Genomic DNA, 21,670 nt, shown 5'->3' on the forward strand with positions numbered 1-21,670 from the left:
AGCCACCACCAATTACCCCAACATTCCAACCACTCTGAGTTATGGGTCAAAATGTACACAGCTTTATAGAACATTGTGAATATATCTACAAAGAAACATTTTAAAGTCATTGCCCGCCGCCACCCAACCATACATCAACATACGTATCCCTTAAATCAAGCATGTCAAATTCAAAGTCTAGCAAGGGCCAAATAAACAAGGTTTAAGTTGATGTGGGCCGCAAAAAATTAAAACTTAAATTTTCATAGACACGTAGGTGTATTTTGAAAAGTACAGTATAAAAAAAAACAGCATCCCCCTGTACTAAACCACAGCACCCCATATACTAAATCTCAGTCCCCCCCTCTACTAAATCCCAGCACTCCCTCTAGTCAACAAGCAGACTCCACTCACATTGCCGCTGCCAGTATGCGACTCCGGAGCCCGGCCTCTGGTATGTCCTAAATGGCGCCGTCCGCACCCTGTGCCAAAGTTGATTCTTCTGCTACTTCTTGACACCCTGTGAAGCACGTCAACGCCACGTTGGAATGTGATGTGGCGTTGCGTACTTCAATGCACCTTTCAGGTCCTCCACTGTCCAACCGCGGCCATTGCAACACTGACCAAGACACACACTCACTGACAGACACACACTCACTGACAGACACACAGACACTGACACACCCACACCCACACCCACTGACAGACACACACACACAAACACACACTCACTGACAGACACACACACACACACACACACACACTCAATGACAGACAGACAGACACACACTCACAGGCACACTCTCACACACACTCACACACACTCACACACACAGACAGACACACATTCTTGCACACTCTCACATTATTGTAATTATTCCTGTCTGGAGAACTCCTTCCTGCTCCTCACTGCTCCCTCACGTGCAGTTTAGTAATACCGGGCCCCGGAATATGACGTCATATCCCGGCACCCGGCATCACTACAGACGGAGTGGGTGAGGGAGCAGTGAGGCTACAATTTGCTCCGTCCTTAAGGTGTTAGAAGTAAGGTCATTTTGGGCTGTTTCTTTTATTCATACACATTATAGTTTTACTTCAATGTATAAACACACCATAGTATTAGTTTTGGAAAAATATATAGCAAGACTGCGCTTCCTTTTACATATATCAGGTGGACCAAGCCACACACCTTTCACATTCACACTAAACCAATTTATGTGGAATAAAGTTGAAACTCTCTAAAAGTTTCCACTGAAGCACTTTTGTGGAAATAAAGTGAACAGTCTCTCTAACGTCACACTAATAGAAGTGTGAGTAAAGCCTATGGTAATTACCAATTTTGCATGACTGCAATATGTAAATATATATAGAAGCTACTGCACATTTCACATTGGAGCAGTTTGTGTGAATAAAATTGAAGTCTTTAACCCTTCACATTGGAGCAATTTGTGTGAGCAAATATCCTCGTGCTCAGCCAGGTACAAGTGAACATGTGAAAAGAAAAGAGAGGGTAAAAACAAATGGAAAAAGCTCAAAGGGTAAAATCATTACAAAATTTTTTTACAAAATGTAACAAGTTTGAGTATCACATTTACTATACACTTTACCAGCAAAACACATCTCAGGAGGATTCCTATAGATTCCCTGCATTGTTTCTGGTCCCATGTGATGCAGGGTACTTGCTAGGAACTAATCCTTCCAATGTTGACATAGTCAGGCTTGGTACAGTAATTATCACAGTAATTATCTGCACTCATGTCGCTTTAACCCATGTATCGCAACTCAACTTTGAATTCTATATGTCATCTTTGCCCAGAAATGCTTTAGACTTGAGAAAGCGAGGTTCTTCCAAAAGCTTATCATTAAAAATAGTGTTAGTCCAATAAAAAGGTTATTACAAGATACAAATTATATTTGGTTTTTACATCTGCATCACTGGACAAGTACGACAACAATATCTACTATATACATACATACACACAATGTGTATTTGAATATAAGCATGTTTTGTATGGAGCATGTGTGTGAATGTTGGTATTTGAATGACTGTGTGCATTTGTGTGTAATACACATACACACACACACACACACACACTGACACACATGCAAATACACAGACACCTAGGTACACACACTGATAAACAGACACACTGACACACATTACACACACAGACACACACAATACATAGTTACACACATAGATACACACACATATACCCAGACTGACACACACAGATACACAGACACTTATGTATACACACTCAGGTGCACACTGACACAGAATACACACACACACAGACACAAACACAGATACACACACTGGCACACAGATAAGCACACACAGACACACACAGATACACACACTGACACACAGACACATACAGATATACAGATACACACACACACACACACACACACACACACACTGACACACAGACATACATACTGACTCACTGAAACACAGACACACACAATGACATAGCTACACACACATATTCACACACATATACCCACACACAGATACACAGACACTAATGTACACAGATACTCATATACACACTGACAACAGAATACACACACAGACACAAACACAGATACACTGACATGCAAGTACACACATAGACACAAAAGGGCACACAGATACACACACACACATACTGACACACAGAAACACACACACTGACACACAGACATGTAGGTAGTTTGTTTGCCATCCTCCTCTTTCTTACCTTTTGGGTGCAGGACGGTGGCTGGGGCTGTTCGGAGTTGGTCTGGCAGCTGGCTCTCCCCTCTTCACTGCCTCCTCCCTTCCACATGTCATAAGCTGGGTGGAAATGACTGGCTGTCACTGCCTCCCAGCACTGACTGTGGCTAGCATTTTTAAAGGGGTCCGGTTGTGCTGTTAAAGTGCTGCAGCTCTGACTGGGCCCCTGAAGATATATCAGGCCCCATCAGTGTGTGGACCCCGGCACAGCTGTTTTGCTGCTACAGTTTGGGAAATTGAGGTCCGAGCGGCCAAGTCCCCCAGGACCGCCAGACCCATGACAACGGTCATGGTTGTCACCCCAATGGCGGCTCTTGGAGATCCTTAACAAACAAATAAAAAAATATTTGTGCTACTAGTGGAAGATTAGATCACACATGACCTGAGACTGCCACAGTTATTTAATTTATTCAATGCCCATGTGGATTGCAATAGATTAGTTGCACAAAAAGGACACTCAAAAATAGGAGCTCCGTTATTTCAGTGCTTTATCTTGTGATCTTACAGTTAGTAGCTACCTGACTTTCCGCTATTGCCATTGACTTTAATATTTTTCTGCCTACCCTGTCCAATTTGCCTGAACTGTAATACTTTTTTTCTCTGCTTCTGTGGATGCTTTGTGGCTCCAGTTATTATTATTATTTTATTATTTATATAGCACCATCAGATTCTGCAGCACTGTACAATGGGAGAACTAACAGACGTGTAATTGTAACCAGACAACTGGACGTACAGGAACAGAGGGGGTGGAGTGCCCTGCTCAATGAGCTTACATGCTAGAGGGAGTGGGGTATAGTGACACAAAGGGTAAAAATAGGGGTACGAAGTAGGTTGTTAGAAAAGTATTCACTGTTGGCCTAGTAGGTAATTTTTTGACAGTTGTAGGAGAGGAGTCATGGGGGATAAAAACAGTATAATTGATATGCTTTCTTAAAGAAGTAAGTTTTAAATTTTTTTTTGAATGAGTGGAGACTGGTGAAAGTCTTACGGAGAAGGGAAGGGAGTTCCACAGAAGAGGTGCAGCCCTGGAGAAATCTTAGAGGCGATCATCAGAGTTGGGAGTACGGACAGAGGATAGATGTAGGTCTTTGGCAGAGCGCAGGGGCCTCGACGGGACATACTTGTGTATTAGGGACGATAGGTATGTTGAAGCAGCATTATGTAAGGGACTTATGTAAGGGACTTGTAAGCAAGCACTAGAATTTTAAATTGAGCCCTATATCTAACTGGAAGCCAATGCAGGGACAGAGCGGGGAGGCGTGGGAGGTGCGAGCGGACAGGAAAATGATCCTCTCCGCTGCATTTATTATAGATTGCAGCTGTGCAATCTTGTAAAACGTAAGACCACTGATTGCAGTAGTCAAGGTGAGAGAGAACATCTGACTTTAAATAGGGGCGGATGCGCTCTATGTTTTTGATATGGAAGCGACAGGATTTGGCGATTGACTGGGCATGAGGGGTGAAGGAGAGGTTGGAGTAAAAAAGAACAGCCACGCAGCGAGCCTGTGAGGTAGAGGTGATGGTAGCGCCGTTGACTTGGAGTGAGACAGACATGGGAGTAGCAACACTTGAGGGAGGAAAGACCAAAAGTTCTCTTTTGGACAGGTTGAGTTTAAGGAAGTGAGCAGCCATCCAGTTGGAAATCGCAGAGAGGCAGTCAGAGACACAAGTCCAAATGGGCGGAAAGAGATCAGGAGAGGACAGGTAGATTTGCTTGTCATCTGCATAGAAATGCTAACGGAAGCCAAAGGAGCTGATGGGTTTACCAAGGGAGTCAGTATAGATAGAGAACAGTAGGAGACCAAGGACAGAACCTTGGGGGATGCCGACAGAGAGTGGTTGGGGGGAAAAGTCAGAGTCAGAGAAAGAAACACTGAAAGAGCGCTAGGAGATGTAGGAGAAGCACCAGGAGAGAGCAGTATACCATAAACCAAAAATATGTAGAATGTGAAGAAGCTGTTGATGATCAACAGTGTCAGAGGCAGCAGAAAGATCAAGGAGAATTAGGATAGAGTAATAGCCGCAAGATTTAGCTGCAATTAAATCGTTGGACACTTTGGTCACAGCCATTTCGACAGAATGACGAGCGTGGAATCTGGTGTACACAACTCTCTCGAGGATCTTGAAGGCAAATGGCAGTAGCAAAATAGGGCGGTAGTTGGATGGGGAGTTGGGGTCAAGGTTGGGCTTTTTAAGAATCAGGGTCACAGTTACATGTTTGAAGGGTGAAGGAAATGTACCAGAGGAAAGGGAGAGATTGAAAATATTAGTGAAAGGAAGAGCAAGAGAGGGAGACAAAGTGCGGATAAGATACGAGGGAATACGATCGAGGAAACAGGTGGTGGTGCGGGAGGACCGGAGAAGAGCAGAAACCTCTTCTGCTGTAGCAGGTGCAAATGAGTGTAGAATGGTGGAGGGGTTGGTTGATATGTTGGTAGGGGAAGGAGAGAAATTAGAGATCACTTCTCTGATTGTAGAGATCTTCTCAGTGAAGTGAGATGCAAAGTTTGTGGCGGACAAGGTGGTAGAAGGAGGGGGAGTAAAAGGGCGAAGAAGAGCGTCAAAAGTGTGAAATAGGTGTTTGGGTTGATGGGACAGTGTACTTATGAGGGTGTTAAAGTAATTTACTTTTGCAGAGGAAAGAGTCAGACTATAGGAGTGCAGCATAAATTTATAGTGGAGGAAGTCAGATGCAAAGTGAAACTTTCTCCAGCAGCGTTCAGCAGTTCTGTAACATTTTTTGGGGTAACGTGTCAGCTTGGTGTGCTAGGGTTGTAATTGGAGGTGCTTTCTGTGTTTAATTATAGGAGGTGCAATGATGTTGAGTTGTTAGGAGAGAGTTGAGTTGTAGAGTGACATTGCAGAGTTAGGGCAAGTTAGATTTGAGATGGGTAAAAGGACAGTTTGGAGTTTGGTGGAGAAATGCTGGAGATCAAGGCAATTGAGGTTCCTGCAAGATTGGAGAGTTGAGGGTGGTGGAATTTGGGTATGGGGTATGCTGATGTCAAATGTTAGCAGATGGTGGTCAGACAAAGGAAATGAAACAGTGGAGAGATTAGAGGTGGTACAGAGATTGGTGAAGATGAGGTCAAGAGTGTTTCCTGCTGTATGAGATGCTGAAGTAGACAACAAAGGAGGAGGTGACAGAAAGCAGACGGGAGACATCAAGGCAGTTGAGGTTGTTGATTGGAATGTTAAAGTCCCCAAGTATGAGGGAGGGAGTGCTAGAGGAGAGAAGGTGGGGTAACCAGGAAGAAAAGTGTTCAATGAATAGTCTAGGGGGGCGATTGATGATGGCAATTCTTAAAGGAGCAGGTTTAAAAAGCCGGACAGTGTGACCTTCAAAGGAAGTAAAGGGAAGGACAGGGGCAGGGAGGATAGGTTGAAAGGTACATTGAGGGGAGAGAAGGATGCCTACACCATCTCCTTTACAGTTGAGTCTGGGAGTGTGGGAGAATTGTAGTCCACCGAAACATAAAGAAGCGGGAGTAGCGGTATCAGAGAGGAACAGTCAGGTCTCAGTGAGTGCCAATATAGTAAGTAAGTTAGAGATGACAAGGTTGTGTATAGCTGTTGATTTAATATTACTGCAGATTTAATGGGCATTCCAGAGTGCACACTGAATGTTGGTAAAGAAGGATAAACTACAGGGTATGTGGATGAGATTTGTGTGATTTCTGGTTGTCTTAGTGTGAGCAGACGAGGTGAGGGTTCCCGGGTTGGATGAGACATCACCAGCTGCTAGAAGTAGTAGGAGAGATAGTGACCGGAGGTGTGAATGGGAGGGGTCTAGGATGAGATTGAGTTAGAGTAGGAGAGAGATAATAGAGAAATGAGTGCAGGGCTTGAGATGAGGGGAGTGAAGCAGAGAGGGATTAATGTTAATTTGCTTGTGTTGTTGAGGGAAGTGGGTGTAGGGAGATATTTTGATGCTGAGGGAGATGATAGAAAAGGAGAAGAGGAGAAGATAGAGCATTGCGCCTATGGGTAGGCACTTTGAGGAAAGCAGAATGAGCTGAAATAAGGAGAGTAATGACTGAGTTTTAGGGGTTAAGGGAATGAAGGAGTGTGCTGATTACTGGCAATGTTTATGTCTGGCAATACCCTCTAAAAATTATCTCAATTTTTTAATTTTTATATTTTAATATTTATTCTTATTTTACTTATTTACTTGTGGTTCCTTATGTAGATATACCAGTTAATTAGGCTGCTTTATTTAGCCTATTAGTATGAGGTTCCATTTTTTTCCCACTAGAGGGAGCCTGAATGAAATGAACATATGTTTGAAGAACTAAACTTGTACCTTTCCTCTTCGGTATCACTTCTCAGGATAATTCCAACAGGTCTTGCTAGACTCTTGCTGATTCAGCCGTCTGTAAAAGCATGGCGATTGATGATACAGCGCAAAGATACACTGCAAACAACAAAATTTGCCATTCAACTGATGCAGTGTTGCAGGGGGTTCTTACGTTAGCATCTGGTTGAGCAGTTACTTATTTGGATAGGTGCCCTCAAAGGCACAGTTGTACTTCACACATCTATCAGAATAAAATCTGTACTTCATGCATGCTAGCGCAATAGAATTTTCCGTTAGGAAGTCAGCTCAGTAGCCGAAAATAGAGAAAGGTGCCCTCGAAGGCACAGACCATAGTTACATTCATGCAAAAGATTCACTTTGGAATCCTACCTGTAACGCCAACTAGCAATAATAGATTTTACTCCTGCATCTCTCCGCAATTCAGTATATGCGTGGAGTTAGTAAGCAGACCAATAATGCATATTTCTTTTGTAAAGTTTCATTTCATTTAAAGGCATCTCACAGTATATACAGTCTTAACATGAAATAACTGTTTAGGCGATATACATTTACTGTGGAGCTTACCTTTTTGATAAGGGCACCAACATAACTGTTGCTAATAAATATTTGGATTTGGACAAGTTGTATCCATGCTCTTCATGCAGTTACAGCAATTATATACTTTATTGCAACATTAAAGGGACACTATAGTCACCTGAACAACTTTAGCTTAATGAAGCAGTTTTGGTGTATAGAACATGCCCCTGCAGCCTCACTGCTCAATCCTCTGCCATTTAGGAGTTAAATCCCTTTGTTTATGAACCCTAGTCACACCTCCCTGCATGTGACTAGCACAGCCTTCCATAAACACTTCCTGTAAAGAGAGCCCTATTTAGGATTTCTTTATTGCAAGTTCTGTTTAATTAAAGGACCACTCTAGGCACCCAGACCACTTCAGCTTAATGAAGTGGTCTGGGTGCCAGGTCCAGCTAGGGTTAACCCATTTTTTATAAGCATAGCAGTTTCAGAGAAACTGCTATGTTTATAAATGGGTTAAGCCTTCCCCCAAATCCTCTAGTGGCTGTCTCACTGACAGCCGCTAGAGGCGCTTGCGTGATTCTCACTGTGAAAATCACAGTGAGAGCACGCAAGCGTCCATAGGAAAGCATTTTAAATGCTTTCCTATGCGACCGGCTGAATGCGCGCGCAGCTCTTGCCGCGTGTGCGCATTCCGCCGACGGGGCGGAACGGAGGAGGATCGGAGGCAGAGAGCTCCCCGTCCAGCGCTGGAAAAAGGTAAGTTTTACCCCTTTTCCCCTTTCAAGAGCCTCAGAGCACTATAGTGCCAGGAAAACGAGTATGTTAATAGCTTGCTAGACCCTGCAAGAGACCTCCAAGTTTGCACCTCCAAGTTTGTTTACATACCTGGCTGCCGACAGATTGGCTGCCGACAGATTGGCTGCCAACAGATTGTCCATTTAAAGCAGTAAACTACAATCTGACAAGTCCTTTGCCAGACTGCATATTGCAAAGGAACCAGCGATCAACTCTAGGCACTTGATGTGCAAATTAGGCTTGTCTGTAGTCTAAACTCCTCCGATGGACAGTCCTCCATAAGTGGTCCACCAGCCCCAGAGGCTGGAATCAGACTCCAAGATGAAAGCTGGATGGTGTTCAAAGATGGTTTGACTATTCCATGAATGCATGCAAATGTTTGGGTTGGCAGTTGTGGTAGCTATCCCTTTTGTTATATTTACAATTAAGCCACTTAACCCCTTAAGGACTGGACTTTTTTTGCGATGTTGTACATTTGCGACCAGGCATCTTTTTGACACTTTTGTGGTGTTTGTGTTTAGCTGTAATTTTCCGCTCTCTCATTTACTGTTCCCATACAAATTATATATTGTTTTTTTCAGGACAAAAGGGGCTTTCTTTACATACCATTATTTATATAATCTCATCTAATTTAATTTAAAAAAAATGAAAAAATATGATGAAAAATTGAAAAAAATACACGTTTTTTGAATTTTATGTGAAAAATCTTTTACTCATCTACAAAAGCGAATGAAAAAAACTGCTAAATAGATTCAAAATGTTGTCCTGAGTTCAAAAATACCCAGTGTTTACATGCTTTTTGCTTTTTTTTTGCATGTTATAGGGCTATAAGTACAAGTAGGAAATTGCGGTTTCAAAACATACATTTTTAAAATGTATCAATAGTGACATTGTAACACTGTTATCTGTCATAAATTGCTAAATAACACCCCACATGTACATATTTTTTTAAAAGTAGACAACCCAGGGTATTCAATATGGGGTATGTCCAGACTTTTTTAGTAGCCACTTAGTCGCAAACACTGGCCAAAGTTAGCGTTCATATTTGTTTGTGTGTGAAAAAAGTAAAAAACTAAATTGAACGCTAATTTTGGCCAGTGTTTGTGACTAAGTGGTTACTAAAAACGACTGGACTTACCCCATTTGCAATACCTTGGGTTGTCTTCTTTTGCAAATGGTATGCCATCATGGGGGTAATTCTCATTCCTGGGCTACCATATGCTCTCAAAGGCAACGTAACCAACCCGGCCATTTTCAATGTAAAAATATTTGACCTATATATTTGACCCTGTAACTTTCAAAACGCTATAAAACCTGTACATGGGGGGTACTGTTATACTCAGGAGACTTTGCTGAACACAAATATTAGTGTTTCAAAACTGGAAAATGTATCACAACAATTATATCATCAGTAAAAGTGCTGTTTGTGTGTGAAAAATGAAAAAAAAGTCACTTTCACTGACAATATCATCGCTGTGATATGTTTTACTGTTTTGAATCACTAATATTTGTGTTCAGCGAAGTCTCCCGAGTAAAACAGTACCCCCCATGTACATGTTTTAGGGTGTCGTAGAACGTTACAGGGTAAAATACAGTGATAGCAAATTAAATTCTCTGGTCTTTCGGCCTGGGTTGGCAGGCAGGTCCCTTAAATTGCAATCAATAAAATAACTTAATTATGTAAAAATATTACCTAAATACGCACGTAGAATTTAAATATATATGCATATTTATATATTTGAAGTCTACGTGTATATTTATATAATTATTTATGTAATTTTGTATATCGACATATGAATAGTTCGCATTCTTTTTATTTATTTAAATATACATAGATATATATACAATTTCATTCTAAGTGTATTTTGATATAAATATATATATATTAATATCAAAATACAGTTAGAATAAAATTTCGGATAGATATATAATTTTTTTTCAATTTTTTATTATTATTTTTAATTTTTTTAATTTAATTTAAATTATTTATTATTCGTATTTTATAATAATATATATATACAATATATATAGTTATTATATATATTATATATATACGTGTGTAAATTAATTATAAGTGTATTTTTATATTAATATATGTACATATTAATATAAAAATACACTTAGCATGACATTATATATATGATATATAGACATATATTATATAGGTATAATATATGTCTATATATCATATATATACACATATATAATAATATATTTTTTTTTTATTAACTATAACTTTAAATTTTTCTATGATTTTACACTTGCAGGGAGACTGCCTGTCAGCACAGACAGTCCCCCTGCAGGCAGAGTCTAGGGCACCTATTGTGACCATGTGGTCGCCCTGTTGGGCGATCACATGGCCCCAGGGGTCCTAAACCGCCATGGGGAGACTGTCTGGGCTGCAGGCAGTCTCCCCACACCGGGAGCACCGCCGATCGCCGCCGGGGGAACGACGGCGATCGGGTAAGTACATTTTAAATTTAGGACGGTTCAGGACCGTCGTCGGTCGGCAACGCAAAAATGCCGATGACGGTCCTGAATCGTCCTGCGTCCTCAAGGGGTTAACCAACGATATGTACAAACAAAATATTTAGGGTTGTAGCTATATATCTACAAATGAAAAAAAAATACACATAGCATAACACTATTACTTTTAAATCACACTGGCTTAGAAATATGTGCTCACTGTTTTTTCCCCTCGATGTAAATGGGAGGACTATTAGTCTCCACTCCACCTTCCAGCTCCTTGTTTGTAGCCAAAATTCACTCCACTCAAACACAGGAAATAAAGATATGATGAATTATTAAAATCCTAAAATATAGTCTAACAAGTAGACTTGCTACTTGACTATAACAAAACAACAAAATCAAACACAAAATAACAATAATCCTACCCACCCCATGTCTGTTTATATAATGTCTATATTCTATAGTTATTGGTGGATTTGTGAGTGCAATCACCCACACTCACCATCCACTCAGTGTAGTGTCTCTGGTATCCTCCTTGCAAAACTGCTCCAGCTCCTTCAAGTTGGATGGTTTGCGCTTGTGACCGCAATCTTTAAGTCTGACCACAGATTTTCTATTGGATTGAGGTCTTGGCTTTGACTAGGCCATTCCAACACATTTACATGTTTCCCCTTCAACCACTCAAGTGTTGCTTTAGCAGTGTGTTTGAGGTCATTGTCCTGCTGGAAGGTGAACCTCCGTCCCAGCCTCAAATTACGCACAGAGTGGTACAGGTTTTGCTCAAGAATATCTCTGTATTTAGCACCACCCATCTTTCCCTCAACTCTGACCAGTTTCCCAGTGCCGCCTGTTGAAAAACATCCCCACAGCATGATGCTGCCACCACCATGTTTCACTGTAGGGATGTTGTTCTTTGGGTAATGTGATGTGTTGGGTTTGCGCCAGACATAGCGTTTTCTTTGATGGTCGAAAAGTTAAATTTGAGTCTCATCAGACCAGAGCACATTCCTCCATACATTTTGGGAGTCTCCCACATGCCTTTTCGCAAACTCAAAATGTGCCATTTTGTTTTTTGCTGAAAGTAATGGCTTTCTTCTGGCCACTCTGCCATAAAGCCCAACTCTATGGAGCGTACAGTTTATTGTTGTCCTATGTACAGATGTTCAGTCTCTGCTGTGGAACTCTGCAGCTCCTCCAGGTCTCTGTGCTGCCTCTCTGATTAATGCCCTTCTTGCCCGGTCCGTGAGTTTTGGTGGGCGGGTTTGCTGTTGTGCCGTGTTCTTTCCATTTGGTTATGATAGATTTGATGGCGCTCCTGGGGATCATCAAAGATTTGGTTACTTCTTTATAGCCTAACCCTGACTTGTACTTCTCAACAACATTGTCCCTTACTTGTTTGGAGAGTTCCTTGGTCTTCATGGCAGTGCTGGTTAGTGGTGCCTCTTGCTTAGGTATTGCAGCCTCTGGGGCCTTTCAAAAAAGGTGTGTATATTGTGACAAAAGTACTCCTTTCCCTTGGTACCTTGTCCTGGGATTGGGGTGTTACACACAGTCTTTTCAGGATTTAGAGACACTTCACACGCTGGATGAGGTAAAAGGACTTGCTCTTTTTATTGTGGTTCCAAAATAAATGCACAGTAAGGTATAAAAGGTAACAAAATATATAAAACAAAATCCTTGCTCTTCTGAGCACTAACTAAACAAAATAATTAGCTAACTGGGTTGGATGGCTTGTCCATTTCCCAACATAAACAACAACCTTACTGTTTCAGGGTTTTTCAGCTCTCTGTTTCCACTCACAGAAATCAAACACAATCTCTCTCCTCCTTTGGCAGGGGAGTACTTAATGGCACCTGTAATTGACAATCCTTTTCAGTTGAGTTAAATTAGGATTGCAACTCTGGAACTGGACTTCTCACCTGTAGGTTCCAAGCAACTTCCAAAATGTTTTATGTATATATTTTTCTCTTTTCACTTCACCAACTTAGACTATTGTGTTCTGATCCATCACATAAAATTCAGATCAATAAAACATTGAACTTAAGGCTGTAATGTAACAAAATAGGTAATAAGTCAAGGGGGGTTAATACTTTTGCAAGGCACTGTATTTATGTATAATATATTTATTGATTTTTTTTACTTTTTAGCAGCCTGGGGGACTGTCTGACAGCTGTCAGTTCATGCAGTCCCCCTGCTGGCAGCACTATGGACACCTATGGGGGCCGTGTGACCGCTCCTTTAGAGCGGTCACATGGCCCCTGGGGGTCAATTTTTTGCAGAGGGGGGGTCTCTCTGGGCTCAGTCCAGGGAGTCACCCCTAAGAAGAAGACCGATCGCCGGCGGTGGAACGGCGGTGATCTGTAAGTACATGGGGAGGGAGAGGGAGGGAGAGGGAGGGTAGAAGGTTAACTTAAAAAAAAAAAATTGTTTTTGCTATTACTGAGTGCCTCAACCCCTCGAGGTACTCAGTACAGGCAGAGCATCTGAAGCCTGCCTGAAGGCTTCCACTGATCTGTTTCACTGCCGGGCTCCTAAAAGAGAGAAACTTACTGAGATTTTGAACACAAGGTGGCAGCATATGCTGATGGCATGCTTCATTTTGTAAAAAAAAACCCTGAATCTTCCTGTTGAATCTCCTGTCTAAATTCAAAGAATATGAAGTTGAATACTACCAAATGTGAGGTATCACACTTCTCCAAACTGAATTTGATGCACTGTGCAATCTATTTCCTTTTTGCTAGTGCCAGCAGGGCCGCCATCAGGGCATGACAACCATAACAGTTGTCATGGGCCCGGCGGCCCTGGGGGGCCCGGCCGCCCGGGCCCCACGTGTGGGGCCCATCGGGTGGCCCACACACTTAGGGCCACCCGATGAGCCCCCTCCTTCAGGGGCCCGGTCAGCGCTATGGCCGTTGTATAGCGCGACCGGGCCCCTTTAAAAAAAAAAAAAAAAAGCAGCCGCAAGTGCTGCTGGGAGGAAGTGCTCACTTCCTCCCAGCTCACTCCGCGCGGGAGGAGCGCGCCCGCCCGCCCAGCCGTAAAGAGGGAGAGCCCAGCAATGAAGAGGGAGCAGCGCCGACTCCCATCATCCCCAGCCACCCTCCTGCAAAGAAAAGGTAAGAGACAGGAGGGTGGCTGGAAAATGAGCTGTGTGTGTGCATGTATGTGTGTATGTCTGTCTGTCTGTCTGCATGTATGTGTATGTATGTGTGTGTGTCTGTATGTATGTCTGTGTGTGTGTCTGTATGTATGTCTGTGTGTCTGTATGCATGTATGTGTATGTCTGTCTGTGTGTCTGTATGCATGTATGTGTATGTCTGTCTGTGTGTCTGTATGCATGTATGTGTATGTCTGTCTGTGTGTCTGTATGCATGTTTGTGTATGTATGTGTATGTCTGTGTGTCTGTGTGTCTGTATGCATGTCTGTGTATGTCTGTATGTATGGATGTGTGTCTGTATGCATGTCTGTGTATGTATGTCTGTCTGAATGTATGTCTGTCTGTATGCATGTATGTATGTCTGTCTGCATGCATGTATGTCTGTCCGTATGTCTATGTGTGTATGTATGTATGTCTGTGTGTATGTCTATGTATGTATGTCTGTCTGTCTATGTATGTCTGTCTGTCTGTATGTATGTATATGTCTGGATGTATGTATGTCTGGATGCATGTCTGTGTGTATGTCTGTGTGTATGTCTATGTCTGTCTGACTGCATGCATGTATGTCTACGTATGTATGTCTGTCTATGTATGTTTGTGTATGTCTGTATGCATGTATGCCTGTATGTATGCATGTCTATGTATGTGTATATGTATGTCTGTATGTCAGTATGAATGTATGTCTGCATATTATTATGAACGTAGGTCTGTGTGTATGTGTGTATGGATGTCTGTATGCATGTATGTCTGTCAGTATGTCTGTAAATATGCATGTATGTCAGTCTGTATGCCATTATGAATGTATGTGTGTATGGATGTCAGTGTCTGTATGTATGAATGTGTGTGTGTGTGTGTATGTATGTATGTCGGTGTCTGTATGTATGTGTGTCTGTCTGTCACTATGTATGCCTGTGTGTATGTCTCAGTATGTGTGTGTCAGTATGTATGCCTGTATGCGTGTATGTCTGTTTCAGTATGTGTGTCTGTTAGTATGTATCAGTGTGTGCGTTTGTGTCTGTGTGTGGACCCAGTGAGCGGTATTTGGAGGTGGGCCCCAGGGGGCCCAGACCCTGAGCTGAGTTAGGGGCCCCAAAATTTTTGGTGGCGGCCCTGAGTGCCAGTACCAAATAAAATAGTATCAAATAAAATATTTGTGTTTCTGGGTCACCATTGATCCAGATAAATTCTACATGCTGATTTTTCACACCATCCAAATGGAATTGCGCTCTCATATCTTGGTTCAGAAGAATCTTAGTCCTTAATAAAACATTTTGCCCTGAATCTCGTGTCTGTTCCTGACAACCCGGATTGTCTTGCATTAAGCATATTTCACATCCTTGCGATTGACTGTGATCTCTTACACGTGGAGGGAGAGTGAAACAATATTATTTTCATCTCGAAAGCCCAATGTGAACTAGCCCTGCCATATTTTCACAAATACTTTTATGTTGCTAATTTGCAGATAGTCCTGGAATAGCTATATGCAAGCCGCCACCAAAATTTGGTCTAGATTAGACGATGAATGTTCACAAACACTAATCCCTTCTGTGGTCTGGAACAGACTTCTGTTATCCCCATATGTGTCTTTTCTACTTCCTTGCTGACTCTTAAGGTTTGGTTTAGACTCCAGAAGACTACTCCTATATCACCTGCCCAAGTCCCTCTCCTATCCTTGACAAATGATTGCCTCCTAGCCAAGAGTTTATCACCGAGGAGCCTAATGTTTGTGTGTATGGTTGATTTCAATCCCATCTGTCAGATTTTGGGACCTGATGTCCTAAAGCCATTCTCGAAACTGGTAGGTGGAAAGATTTCACTATTCACAGATAAAGCATTTCTGTTGGGAAGGGAGCATAAACATAGAGATTTGACATGGTTTGAGAATCTATGCATGGGGAGAGAGGCCATTATCTGTCCTTTATCAGCACCCACTGGACAGTATAGAGGGTGACCCCATCTTTTCAATAAGCACTTGGATGAGAATTAACCCCCTAGATAATCAGTGACCTAAATCTCTTATCTTTCATCATAAAAGTTTACTCAGCTCTTGATACCAGGAGGTTACCTATAAACCTTTATCCTGTTGATATAATGCCCCTGAATAACTCCACAAGATTTTCCAATCAGTTTCCTTCTAAAGGTGTGGATGGGAGGTGGGCTCCAAATGGCACATATGGTGAGACTGCTTGTTCATCAAACCATTTTGGCAGATAGTCAGGGATACCATTACTGAAATTTTCGAGACCCAGTTTGAGTTTAAACATGTTTTGCTCCATGTCATTCCTCTTTCCATATCCATGTAATAAATCTATCTTGAGACACTTATTGAATGCTGCCTACGCTCAGAAAATTCCACAAATTACCCTCTAAACAACAATGGCTAACATTGAATGGTTACTTCAACCATCATGACCACTGTTGCTTTTTTAAGTGGCCATGGTGGTGTGAGTCTGGATGTGCAGTGTTTCAGCTTGAGCTTGAGTTTCCTCATCAATATCCTTCTAGTGAGGAACAGGACAGGGATTTTCATCCAGCCATAAAGCTTTGGGAGCTCAATTTTTCGTTCTGTAGACATCTTTAACTGACTAACCACTACTACTGAAGTACATAAGTATATTCTAAATATGGGCATGCAACATCATAAAATCTAAAGAAGCATTTTATTCTTCTAGACTGGATCTGGTAATATTTTGGTTTCAACTTAGACCTTTGTCAAGCCTAGGTTCCCATTACATCACACCACAAATAGTTACAACATTAATTATATAGGAAAACAGTTCCTAATAGTGTCATATAAAAAGTGCCTATAGAATAACCTTAAAGGACCACTCTAGTGCCAGGAAAACATACTCGTTTTCCTGGCACTAGAGTACCCTGAGGGTGCCCCCACCCTCAGGGACCCCCTCCCGCCGGGCTCTGGAGAGAGGAAGGGGTTAAACTTACCTCTTTTTCCAGCGCCGGGCGGGGAGCTTTCCTCCTCCTCATCTTGATCGCGACGTCATCGGCTGAATGCGCATGCGCGGCAGGAGCCGCGCTCGCATTCAGCCGGTCGCATAGGAAAGCATTTACAATGCTTTCCTATGGACGCTTGCGTGCTCTCACTGTGATTTTCACAGTGAGAATCACGCAAGCGCCTCTAGCGGCTGTCAGTGAGACAGCCACTAGAGGATTTGGAGGCTGGATTAACCCTCATTATAAACATAGCAGTTTCTCTGAAACTGCTATGTTTATAAAAAAAAGGGTTAATCCTAGAGGTACCTGGCACCCAGACCACTTCATTAAGCTGAAGTCGTCTGGGTGCCTAGAGTGGTCCTTTAAATAACCCTAAGATTCACTTAAAGGGTATTCAGAAAAGGTATACTAAATGCATGTATTAACCCGTGAGTGTCTGATAAAATATGAAATATTTTGCAATCTAATCATGTAAAATTAGGAAAAAGTAAAGAGTAAAAACAAAAAACTGTATTACATTAAGTTCTTAAACAATAAATATCTGATCGTTTCCGGCATGTGGGTATATATATATTTAAAATTACATTTTAACTTTATTTATATATATATATAAAGTTTAAATTTAAATTATCAAATGAGAAAAGAAACAAGAAAACACTTGGGGGGGAAAGGGCCAATGTAGTAGATGTTCTGCAGCTCAGGGAACAGACAGCATACTGTGGATATGTCCAGAACTTGTATCTTCACAGCCAATTGAGAGAAAAGTAAAGATAATTATTTACAATCAAAAGATATAAAATGTGCAGTAAGGCCACACTTACATGTACAGCACTCTGGCTTTCTCTACGGAAATAGTGTCAAGTTGAGAACTCTCTGTTGAGGCTTCTAGGTTTCAATCAATCTAGTATCCAATATGTCCAATATGATTCACACCTTGAGAGATTTTTATCTCTATTACTTATTGATTGCTTGGAATTCAAGTTGTTCTACAGCAGGCAACCTTCAGCACTCCAGATGTTATGGACTACATCTTCCATGATGCTTTGCCAGCATTATGGCTATAAAAGCATCCTGGGAGATGCAGTCCACAGCATCTAGAGTGCTGAAGGCTGCTTACCCCAGCAATATGCTTATTTTTTTTTTTTTATAAAATGAGCAGGTACTGATTTCTTGATTTTTCTAAGTGTGTATAGAAAGAATTTGCACAAATACACAAAAAAGGAACTATAGAGTGAGCACAACACACTCAGGACAGGTATCCTCATCTAAAAGGATGGCTTCTCATAGAACCTTTCCCCTGGTCCTAATATACAATGTAGATATAAGGAAAGCCAATAGGGATACATAGTCCTATAAACAATATAAATGGAAAATTATAGTGTATGGTAACACTATTCAAAAGTGAGATAAATTATCAGATTTTACACATTTCATGACGTAAAGTCATGATTTTATTAAGTACACGGAGGTGAGTATTATGCTTATTCCCTTTCTTTATTCCTCAGCAGCAAAGAAAGAATATTGTAGATATTCAAAGAAAACAAAACAGCATGCACCCTAAAGTGTTAACCACATATAACATGTTATCCAATGAGAGTATTCCTAGCACAATAATGCCCCATGTGACCTTAAGTCACTCCTCTTTCTTGATGGTGCCGACGAACATCCCAACAGACTGAAGATCATATGACCAATTAAATGTGCAGAGCAGCGACTCCGGGAAAAACACAACAACGGAACTCCGAAGAAACTGACAATCATCTGCTTGAACTTGGTATGGACTGACATGGACCAGTGTGAAACCCAATTAGGCTGTAAGAGACAGAGAAATAAGTGGTAAAATATGTTCCTGGATACTAAATTCCACATCCACACTGAGTTCCTCACTGATTTTGCTCGGTGGGGGGCTCTTAGTTGTGGTGCAACCACATCCTCCATGAAAGGACATACCCTGTCCGTCTGTAAGTTTTTGGAGGCATCCTTGTCCAAATGGCAAGATTTTTGGGCAGATTTACACCCACTGGGGGTCATTGGATTACTGGGGGGTTAGAAATGAGAGTAGGTGGCCATTGGGCGGACAGTGAATGAGTTATCGAGTGGGACAGATTATCTAACATGGCCCCCATAGCGGTAAAGATGGCTTGCGTCACAGACCTAGCCATTGTAGCATCTAGGAGTGAATGAAACTCCACAGAGTTCGTTTGCTCCTGTGTCGCTTCATCTAATGTTGGTGGTCTGGACACCACTAGGGTTGTAAGGGTTTTTGGGGCACTGGTGGAAGAGCCGATAGCGGAAGCTTCCACCTCTTTAACTGACTGCATGGCACAGCGATTACTTCCCACAAGTGTGACAGAAAAAAATAGCCTATAGGAGGACCAGACACTATAAGGGTCACAGAATAGGGAGATCCTACACAGTAACATAACTGGGGAGTGCAGTGGAAAGTGTAAGTATACCAGGCACAGATTTCTGCAATAAAATTAAGGCACAGTGTAAAACAAAGCAAGCTCACAGAGTCTTCCCTCAGGAATGAACTCCTGGGGAGCACCGGTAAGCTGCCCAGCAGCCCAGTTGTTCAATCGTCGTAATCCCGCCGCCAAATGAGCAATATTGGCAGTGCAATAAAAAGCGCAGGGGTGTGTGGGGGGGAGTTTGTGAGAGAGGGAGGTTGCAGGGAGGGAGAAAGGAAAAGGAGCAACAATGCTCCTGTAAGGAGAAATTAAATGGGGTAAAAACTGTAGAAAGAAGGCAGTAATATACTAGAAATAAATGCAGTAATTAGAAATTGCCCAATTAAGACAGAGATATGAAAAATTGCACTTAGCTGAGGAGGCAGCAGCAAAGAAATAGGAGTGGCTTAAGGTCACATGGGGCATCATTGTGCTTGGAATACTCATTAGATAACATGTTATATGTGGTTAACCCTTTAGGGCACATGCTTTTTTGTTTTCTTTGAATATCTACAATATTCTTTCTTTGCTGCTGAGGAATAAAGAAAGAGATTAAGCATAATATGAGCCTCCGTGCAATCACAAACAGTCTATGGAGTGCTAGATTTGCAAAATAGAGTGAACTAGAGTCCATATAGCCATCAGATCTTGCAACTATCCTGCTGAAAGAGTTAACTTAAGGGCTGCAGTTACTATGGCAATTTATTGTTCCATAAATAGTTTTCAATTTTCACAATGGTAAACACTGTGGTGATTGCTATCATTTGTAATAGATGCAGTGGCAGATGGTGAAGTTTAAAGATGGTGGGGTGCTACTTCCTTGATTTGAAAGGGTTCTAATCACTCAACCTCATGAGATGCCACAGTGTTCAAAGCCAGTGGCATCTCCAGTCGTCAATTAAGGAGAATGGAAACTGCAGATAGAATAATGACATACACATGTTTTATTTATAACACACTTATCATGGGTTCTTACAATTCCAAAAGGTTGGATTTTTTTCCTGCAACAAATACTATCGGGTGCCCCACCTGCTCCAATGGACCAGCCTCCACTGAGTAAATGTTAGTGGTAGGTCATTTAAGAATAGCGACAAGGTTGGAAGCTTTCTTGTAATTTGTAGTTGTAATATGCAAAAGCTTCTGTCCATTACAGCTTAGGGTATATGTTTACTGAAAAGGCTGGAAATGAGCCTTGAGTTTGCAGTGGTTACAATCACATATAAACAATGTTGTAGTATAAAGACACATCTTTACATTTCTTTATATATATTATGGAAGAGTTTAATTAATATTATTTCCCCCGTTAAGCAACCATTTACTCCCAGACCAACTCCTTACACGGAGAGTGTCTTGAATTTGAGTAAATAGGACTTCTCTTCCCTGCCACATTTACAAGCAGGCCATGGGTAGATCGGCTACTATAATGGATGCTAATCTGTAAAATGGTAATCAAAGAGGCTGGTATGTACTTCTTGGGAGACAGAGGGTACAGAGTTTTAAGGCAGAAATGAAAAAATGCAGGAGGGAAAAAGGAAATAATGAGAATCTTATTACATAAGACATAATATATATATATATATAAAGAAAAGAAGAGAAAGAAAAAGTGTTTCCCTTTGACACCAAGAGGATTCGACATATGACAGAGAGCTTTCCAAGTCAAGACTCCTGTTTGTAATCCTTATGGGTATTCAGTAATAGAACCACTTCATACCTTCTTGCATCCATATAAATATATACTTGTAATGGAGCTCAGCATTCTGCAGCTCGGGGTTAACTGGGATTTTTGCACAGTTTACAAATTCTGAATCTGCTGGTTTGATCACGTATAGCAATACCTACGATACAGCTGATGGATGGCAGCATTATAATATGCCCTGGGGAGAGCTTGCTCCTGTGGTGCAGGAGCCCAAATACATATTGTCATTATTATAAATATTTGTATTAGTTTCCACAGAGCTTTACAATAATACAATGGGTTATGGTATTTTATGGAGGGTAAATGCTCTGTACCTGTGAGTGAATACAATCAATGCATTATTTTTTACAAAATGCTTAGACATTAAGTAGAAAAATGTAAATAAAGAGTGATCCCAATCTGTTCACACAGGGAACCAATACATGACCCCTGCAGTATTTATAGGGTAGGAGAATGCTCCTAAAGGGTCTTCCCTGCCTTGATTTAACTTGTAAAGACCAGGAATATAAAGGGTTTATTTTCTAAACCAGATAACGTATAGAATGACATGAGAATTGTTCATTTTAGGCC

Source organism: Pelobates fuscus, chromosome 2 (genome assembly GCF_036172605.1).
Source record: "Pelobates fuscus isolate aPelFus1 chromosome 2, aPelFus1.pri, whole genome shotgun sequence".
In the NCBI taxonomy this organism is placed as follows: domain Eukaryota; kingdom Metazoa; phylum Chordata; class Amphibia; order Anura; family Pelobatidae; genus Pelobates; species Pelobates fuscus.